This window comes from Diachasmimorpha longicaudata, unplaced genomic scaffold, assembly GCF_034640455.1.
Source record: "Diachasmimorpha longicaudata isolate KC_UGA_2023 unplaced genomic scaffold, iyDiaLong2 ctg00000057.1, whole genome shotgun sequence".
NCBI lineage: Eukaryota > Metazoa > Arthropoda > Insecta > Hymenoptera > Braconidae > Diachasmimorpha > Diachasmimorpha longicaudata.
The window spans coordinates 2371126-2380434 of record NW_026973896.1 but is presented as its reverse complement, the minus strand read 5'-3'; positions in this window follow the sequence as shown (position 1 = coordinate 2380434).

The window sequence follows — 9309 nt, the reverse complement described above, 5'->3', positions numbered from 1 at the left end:
TGCACATCAGTCCAACTCCGATGGCTCCGAGAGCAAAAAAGGCCCGGATTCGGGATCACACCGTATTCCGTCGATATCTTTGGAAATATCATAGCTAGGACAATTTGGCTGGTGCCATTCTATACGTGAGACGATTTCCGATTTGTCTAGGGGTCCGGGAATTGTCTTAAGTCGATTTTTTTAGTTTTTCGCGTTTTTCTCGGCTCCTGGGCCTCCTAGAGCGAAACGGGCCCGGATTTGGACTCATACCGTTATTCGCCCATATCTTTGGAAATATCATAGCTAGGACAATTTGGCTAGCGCCATTGGATTCGTAAGACGATTTCCGATTTTTCTATGGGTCCGGGAATTTTCTAAAGTCGATTTTTTTGGTTTTTCGCGTTTTTCTCGGCTCCTGGGCCTCCTAGAGCAAAACGGGCCCGGATTCGGACTCATACCGTTTTTCGCCCATTACTTTGGAAATATCATAGCTAGGACAATTTGGCTGGTGCCATCCTATTCGTGAGACGATTTCCGATTTTTCTAGGGGTCCGGGAATTGTCTAAAGTCGATTTTTTTAGTTTTTCGCGTTTTTCTCGGCTCCTGGGCCTCCTAGAGCAAAACGGGCCCGGATTTGGGCTCATACCGTGCTTCGCCCAAATCTTTGGAAATATCATAGCTAGGACAATTTGGCTGGCGCCATTGGATTCGTGAGACGATTTCCGATTTTGCTAGGGGTCCCGGAATTTTGTAACGTCGATTTTTCCGTTTTTCGCGATTTTCTCGGCTCCTGGACCTCCCAGAGCAAAACGGGCCCGGATTTGGGATCACACCGTTTTTCGTCAGTCAGTCCGAATCTTCTGCCCATGCGCATCAGTCCGAAAGCTCTGCGCATGCGCATCAGTCCGATTCTTCTGCTGCTGCGCATCAATACCACTCCTCTGCGCCTGCGCATCAGTCCGATTCCTCTGCGCATGCGCATCAGTCCGATGCCTCTGCGCGTGCGCGTTAGTAGGAACCTCCTGCTCCTGCGCATCAGTTCCACTCCTCTGCGCCTGCGCATCATTCCGATGCTTCTGCGCATGCGCATCAGCCCGACTCCCCTGCGCCTGCACATCAGTCCGAGTCTTCTGCGCATGCGCATCAGTGCGATTTTCCTGCGACTGCGCATCAGTCCGATTCTTCTGGGCATGCGCGTCAGTCCGACCCTCCTGCTCCTGCACATCAGTCCGATTCCTCTGCGCATGCGCATCAGTCTGACTCCCCTCCGCCAGCGCATCAGACCGATGCCTCTGCGCGTGCGCGTCAATCCGACGCTCTTGCTCATGCGCATCAGTTCGATTGCTCTCCGCCTGCACATCAGTCCAACTCCTATGGCTCCGAGAGCAAAAAAGGCCCGGATTTGGAATCACACCGTTTTCCGTCGATATCTTTGGAAATATCATAGCTAGGACAATTTGGCTGGTGCCATTCTATACGTGAGACGATTTCCGATTTTTCTAGGGGTCCGGGAATTGTCTTAAGTCGATTTTTTTAGTTTTTCGCGTTTTTCTCGGCTCCTGGGCCTCCTAGAGGGAAACGGGCCCGGATTTGGACTCATACCGTTATTCGCCCATATCTTTGGAAATATCATAGCTAGGACAATTTGGCTAGCGCCATTGGATTCGTAAGACGATTTCCGATTTTTCTATGGGTCCGGGAATTTTTTAAAGTCGATTTTTTTATTTTTTCGCGTTTTTCTCGGCTCCTGGGCCTCCTAGAGCAAAACGGGCCCGGATTTGGGCTCATACCGTTTTTCGCCCATATCTTGGGAAATATCATAGCTAGGACAATTTGGCTGGCGCCATTGGATTCGTGAGACGATTTCCGATTTTTCTAGGGGTCCGGGAAGTTTCTAAAGTCGATTTTTTTAGTTTTTCGCGTTTTTCAGGTCTCCTGCGGCTCGTAGAGCAAAAACCGCCCGGATTTGGTATCACACCGTTTTTCGTCAGTCAGTCCGATTCTTCTGCCCATGCGCATCAGTCCGATGGCTCTGCGCATGCGCATCAGTCCGATTCTTCTGCGCATGCGCATCAGTCCGATTCTTCTGCGCATGCGCATCAGTGCGATTTTCCTGCGACTGCGCATCAGTCCGATTCTTCTGGGCATGCGCGTCAGTCCAACCCTCCTGCTCCTGCACATCAGTCCGATTCCTCTGCGCATGCGCATCAGTCTGACTCCCCTCCGCCAGCGCAACGAACCGATGCCTCTGCGCGTGCGCGTCAATCCGACGCTCTTGCTCATGCGCATCTGTTCGATTGCTCTCCGCCTGCACATCAGTCCAACTCCTATGGCTCCGAGAGCAAAAAAGGCCCGGATTCGGGATCACACCGTATTCCGTCGATATCTTTGGAAATATCATAGCTAGGACAATTTGGCTGGTGCCATTCTATACGTGAGACGATTTCCGATTTGTCTAGGGGTCCGGGAATTGTCTTAAGTCGATTTTTTTAGTTTTTCGCGTTTTTCTCGGCTCCTGGGCGTCCTAGAGCGAAACGGGCCCGGATTTGGACTCATACCGTTATTCGCCCATATCTTTGGAAATATCATAGCTAGGACAATTTGGCTAGCGCCATTGGATTCGTAAGACGATTTCCGATTTTTCTATGGGTCCGGGAATTTTCTAAAGTCGATTTTTTTGGTTTTTCGCGTTTTTCTCGGCTCCTGGGCCTCCTAGAGCAAAACGGGCCCGGATTTGGACTCATACCGTTTTTCGCCCAAATTTTTGGAAACGTCATAGCTAGGACAATTTGGCTAGCGCCATTGCATTCGTGAGTCGATTCCCGATTTTTCTACGGCTCCAGGAATTTTCTACAGTCGATTTTTTTGGTTTTTCGCGTTTTTCTCGGCTCCTGGGCCTCCTAGAGCAAAACGGGCCCGGATTTGGACTCATACCGTTTTTCGCCCATATCTTTCGAAATATCATAGCCAGGACAATTTGGCTGGCGCCATTGGATTCGTGAGACGATTTCCGATTTTGCTAGGGGTCCGGGAATTTTCTAACGTCGATTTTTCCGTTTTTCGCGATTTTCTCGGCTCCTGGACCTCCCAGAGCAAAACGGGCCCGGATTTGGGATCACACCGTTTTTCGTCAGTCAGTCCGAATCTTCTGCCCATGCGCATCAGTCCGATGGCTCTGCGCATGCGCAACAGTCCGATTCTTCTGCTGCTGCGCATCAATACCACTCCTCTGCGCCTGCGCATCAGTCCGATTCCTCTCCGCCTGCACATCAGTCCAACTCCTATGGCTCCGAGAGCAAAAAATGCCCGGATTTGGGATCACACCGTATTCCGTCGATATCTTTGGAAATTTCATAGCTAGGACAATTTGATTGGTGCCATTCTATACGTGAGACGATTTCCGATTTGTCTAGGGGTCCGGGAATTGTCTTATGTCGATTTTTTTAGTTTTTCGCGTTTTTCAGGTCTCCTGCGGCTCGTAGAGCAAAAACTGCCCGGATTTGGAATCACACCGTTTTTCGTCAGTCAGTCCGATTCTTCTGCCCATGCGCATCAGTCCGATTCTTCTGCTGCTGCGCATCAATACCACTCCTCTGCGCCTGCGTATCAGTCCGATTCCTCTGCGCATGCGCATCAGTCTGACTCGCCTACGCCAGCGCATCAGTCCGATGCCTCTGCGCCTCCGCCAGCGCATCAGTCCGATGCCTCTGCGCGTGCGCGTCAGTAGGATCCTCCTGCTCCTGCGCATCAGTTCCACTCCTCTGCGCCTGCGCATCAGTCCGATGCTTCTGCGCCTGCGCATCAGTCCGAGTCTTCTGCGCAGGCGCATCGGTCCAACTCCCCTGCGCCTACGCAGCAGTCCGATTCTTCTGCTCCTGCGCATCAGTCCGACTCTTCTGCGCATGCGCATCAGTGCGATTTTCCTGCGACTGCGCATCAGTCCGATTCTTCTGCGCATGCGCGTCAGTCCGACCCTCCTGCTCCTGCACATCAGTCCGATTCCTCTGCGCATGCGCATCAGTGCGATTTTCCTGCGCATGCGCATCAGTCAGATTCTTCTGCGCATGCGCATCAGTCAGATTCTTCTGCGCATGCGCATCAGTCCGACTCCCCTGCGCCTGCGCATCAGTCCGACTCCCCTGCACCTGCGCATCAGTCCGATTCTTCTGCGCATGCGCATCAGTCAGATTCTTCTGCGCATGCGCATCAGTCAGATTTTTCTGCGCATGCGCATCAGTCCGACTCCCCTGCGCCTGCGCATCAGTCCGACTCCCCTGCACCTGCTCATCAGTCCGATTCCTCTGCGCATGCGCATCAGTCTGACTCCCCTCCGCCAGCGCATCAGTCCGATGCCTCTGCGCGTGCGCGTCAGTCCGACCCTCTTGCTCATGCACATCAGTCCGATTGCTCTCCGCCTGCGCATCAGTCAGACTCCCCTGCGCCTGCGCATCAGCCCGACTCCCCTGCGCCTGCGCAACAGTCCGGCTTTTCTGCGCCTACGCGTCAGTCGGATTCTTCTGCGCATGCGCATCAGTTCGATTGCTCTCCGCCTGCACATCAGTCCAACTCCTATGGCTCCGAGATAAAAAAAGGCCCGGATTTGGGATCACACCGTTTTCCGTCGATATCTTTGGAAATATCATAGCTAGGACAATTTGGCTGGCGCCATTGGATTCGTGAGACGATTTCCGATTTTTCTAGGGGTCCGGGAATTTTCTAAAGTCGATTTTTTTAGTTTTTCGCGTTTTTCAGGTCTCCTGCGGCTCGTAGAGCAAAAACCGCCCGGATTTGGTATCACACCGTTTTTCGTCAGTCAGTCCGATTCTTCTGCCCATGCGCATCAGTCCGATGGCTCTGCGCATGCGCATCAGTCCGATTCTTCTGCTGCTGCGCATCAATACCACTCCTCTGCGCCTGCGCATCAGTCCGATTCCTCTGCGCATGCGCATCAGTCTGACTCGCCTACGTCAGCGCATCAGTCCGATGCCTCTGCGCCTCCGCCAGCGCATCAGTCCGATGCCTCTGCGCGTGCGCGTCAGTAGGATCCTCCTGCTCCTGCGCATCAGTTCCACTCCTCTGCGCCTGCGCATCAGTCCGAGTCTTCTGCGCATGCGCATCAGTGCGATTTTCCTGCGCCTGCGCATCAGTCAGATTCTTCTGCGCATGCGCATCAGTCCGACTCCCCTGCGCCTGCGCATCAGTCCGACTCCCCTGCACCTGCGCATCAGTCCGATTCTTCTGCGCATGCGCATCAGTCCGATTCTTCTGCGCTTGCGCATCAGTCCGATTCTTCTGCGCATGCGCATCAGTCCGATTCTTCTGCGCATGCGCATCAGTGCGATTTTCCTGCGACTGCGCATCAGTCCGATTCTTCTGGGCATGCGCGTCAGTCCAACCCTCCTGCTCCTGCACATCAGTCCGATTCCTCTGCGCATGCGCATCAGTCTGACTCCCCTCCGCCAGCGCAGCGAACCGATGCCTCTGCGCGTGCGCGTCAATCCGACGCTCTTGCTCATGCGCATCTGTTCGATTGCTCTCCGCCTGCACATCAGTCCAACTCCTATGGCTCCGAGAGCAAAAAAGGCCCGGATTCGGGATCACACCGTTTTTCGCCCATTACTTTGGAAATATCATAGCTAGGACAATTTGGCTGGTGCCATCCTATTCGTGAGACGATTTCCGATTTTTCTAGGGGTCCGGGAATTGTCTAAAGTCGATTTTTTTAGTTTTTCGCGTTTTTCTCGGCTCCTGGGCCTCCTAGAGCAAAACGGGCCCGGATTTGGGCTCATACCGTGCTTCGCCCAAATCTTTGGAAATATCATAGCTAGGACAATTTGGCTGGCGCCATTGGATTCGTGAGACGATTTCCGATTTTTCTACGGCTCCAGGAATTTTCTACAGTCGATTTTTTTGGTTTTTCGCGTTTTTCTCGGCTCCTGGGCCTCCTAGAGCAAAACGGGCCCGGATTTGGACTCATACCGTTTTTCGCCCATATCTTTCGAAATATCATAGCCAGGACAATTTGGCTGGCGCCATTGGATTCGTGAGACGATTTCCGATTTTGCTAGGGGTCCGGGAATTTTGTAACGTCGATTTTTCCGTTTTTCGCGATTTTCTCGGCTCCTGGACCTCCCAGAGCAAAACGGGCCCGGATTTGGGATCACACCGTTTTTCGTCAGTCAGTCCGAATCTTCTGCCCATGCGCATCAGTCCGAATCTTCTGCCCATGCGCATCAGTCCGAAAGCTCTGCGCATGCGCATCAGTCCGATTCTTCTGCTGCTGCGCATCAATACCACTCCTCTGCGCCTGCGCATCAGTCCGATTCCTCTGCGCATGCGCATCAGTCCGATGCCTCTGCGCGTGCGCGTTAGTAGGAACCTCCTGCTCCTGCACATCAGTCCGATTCCTCTGCGCATGCGCATCAGTCTGACTCCCCTCCGCCAGCGCATCAGACCGATGCCTCTGCGCGTGCGCGTCAATCCGACGCTCTTGCTCATGCGCATCAGTTCGATTGCTCTCCGCCTGCACATCAGTCCAACTCCTATGGCTCCGAGAGCAAAAAAGGCCCGGATTTGGAATCACACCGTTTTCCGTCGATATCTTTGGAAATATCATAGCTAGGACAATTTGGCTGGTGCCATTCTATACGTGAGACGATTTCCGATTTTTCTAGGGGTCCGGGAATTTTTTAAAGTCGATTTTTTTATTTTTTCGCGTTTTTCTCGGCTCCTGGGCCTCCTAGAGCAAAACGGGCCCGGATTTGGGCTCATACCGTTTTTCGCCCATATCTTGGGAAATATCATAGCTAGGACAATTTGGCTGGCGCCATTGGATTCGTGAGACGATTTCCGATTTTTCTAGGGGTCCGGGAATTTTCTAAAGTCGATTTTTTTAGTTTTTCGCGTTTTTCAGGTCTCCTGCGGCTCGTAGAGCAAAAACCGCCCGGATTTGGTATCACACCGTTTTTCGTCAGTCAGTCCGATTCTTCTGCCCATGCGCATCAGTCCGATGGCTCTGCGCATGCGCATCAGTCCGATTCTTCTGCGCATGCGCATCAGTCCGATTCTTCTGCGCATGCGCATCAGTGCGATTTTCCTGCGACTGCGCATCAGTCCGATTCTTCTGGGCATGCGCGTCAGTCCAACCCTCCTGCTCCTGCACATCAGTCCGATTCCTCTCCGCCTGCACATCAGTCCAACTCCTATGGCTCCGAGAGCAAAAAATGCCCGGATTTGGGATCACACCGTATTCCGTCGATATCTTTGGAAATATCATAGCTAGGACAATTTGGTTGGTGCCATTCTATACGTGAGACGATTTCCGATTTGTCTAGGGGTCCGGGAATTGTCTTAAGTCGATTTTTTTAGTTTTTCGCGTTTTTCGGGTCTCCTGCGGCTCGTAGAGCAAAAACTGCCCGGATTTGGTATCACACCGTTTTTCGTCAGTCAGTCCGATTCTTCTGCCCATGCGCATCAGTCCGATTCTTCTGCTGCTGCGCATCAATACCACTCCTCTGCGCCTGCGTATCAGTCCGTTTCCTCTGCGCATGCGCATCAGTCTGACTCGCCTACGCCAGCGCATCAGTCCGATGCCTCTGCGCCTCCGCCAGCGCATCAGTCCGATGCCTCTGCGCGTGCGCGTCAGTAGGATCCTCCTGCTCCTGCGCATCAGTTCCACTCCTCTGCGCCTGCGCATCAGTCCGATGCTTCTGCGCCTGCGCATCAGTCCGAGTCTTCTGCGCAGGCGCATCGGTCCAACTCCCCTGCGCCTACGCAGCAGTCCGATTCTTCTGCTCCTGCGCATCAGTCCGACTCTTCTGCGCATGCGCATCAGTGCGATTTTCCTGCGACTGCGCATCAGTCCGATTCTTCTGCGCATGCGCGTCAGTCCGACCCTCCTGCTCCTGCACATCAGTCCGATTCCTCTGCGCATGCGCATCAGTGCGATTTTCCTGCGCATGCGCATCAGTCAGATTCTTCTGCGCATGCGCATCAGTCAGATTCTTCTGCGCATGCGCATCAGTCCGACTCCCCTGCGCCTGCGCATCAGTCCGACTCCCCTGCACCTGCGCATCAGTCCGATTCTTCTGCGCATGCGCATCAGTCCGATTCTTCTGCGCATGCGCATCAGTCCGATTCTTCTGCGCATGCGCATCAGTTCCAGTCCTCTGCGCATGCGCATCAGTCTGACTCCCCTCCGCCAGCGCATCAGTCCGAATCCCCTGCGCCTGCGCAGGAGTCCGACTCCCCTGCGCCTGCGCATCAGTCAGATTCTTCTGCGCTTGCGCATCAGTCCGACTCCCCTGCGCCTGCGCATCAGTCCGACTCCCCTGCACCTGCTCATCAGTCCGATTCCTCTGCGCATGCGCATCAGTCTGACTCCCCTCCGCCAGCGCATCAGTCCGATGCCTCTGCGCGTGCGCGTCAGTCCGACCCTCTTGCTCATGCACATCAGTCCGATTGCTCTCCGCCTGCGCATCAGTCAGACTCCCCTGCGCCTGCGCATCAGCCCGACTCCCCTGCGCCTGCGCAACAGTCCGGCTTTTCTGCGCCTACGCGTCAGTCGGATTCTTCTGCGCATGCGCATCAGTTCGATTGCTCTCCGCCTGCACATCAGTCCAACTCCTATGGCTCCGAGATAAAAAAAGGCCCGGATTTGGGATCACACCGTTTTCCGTCGATATCTTTGGAAATATCATAGCTAGGACAATTTGGCTGGCGCCATTGGATTCGTGAGACGATTTCCGATTTTTCTAGGGGTCCGGGAATTTTCTAAAGTCGATTTTTTTAGTTTTTCGCGTTTTTCTCGGCTCCTGGGCCTCCTAGAGCGAAACGGGCCCGGATTTGGACTCATACCGTTATTCGCCCATATCTTTGGAAATATCATAGCTAGGACAATTTGGCTAGCGCCATTGGATTCGTAAGACGATTTCCGATTTTTCTATGGGTCCGGGAATTTTCTAAAGTCGATTTTTTTGGTTTTTCGCGTTTTTCTCGGCTCCTGGGCCTCCTAGAGCAAAACGGGCCCGGATTCGGACTCATACCGTTTTTCGCCCATTACTTTGGAAATATCATAGCTAGGACAATTTGGCTGGTGCCATCCTATTCGTGAGACGATTCCCGATTTTTCTAGGGGTCCGGGAATTGTCTAAAGTCGATTTTTTCAGTTTTTCGCGTTTTTCTCGGCTCCTGGGCCTCCTAGAGCAAAACGGGCCCGGATTTGGGCTCATACCGTGCTTCGCCCAAATCTTTGGAAATATCATAGCTAGGACAATTTGGCTGGCGCCATTGGATTCGTGAGACGATTTCCGATTTTTCTACGGCTCCAGG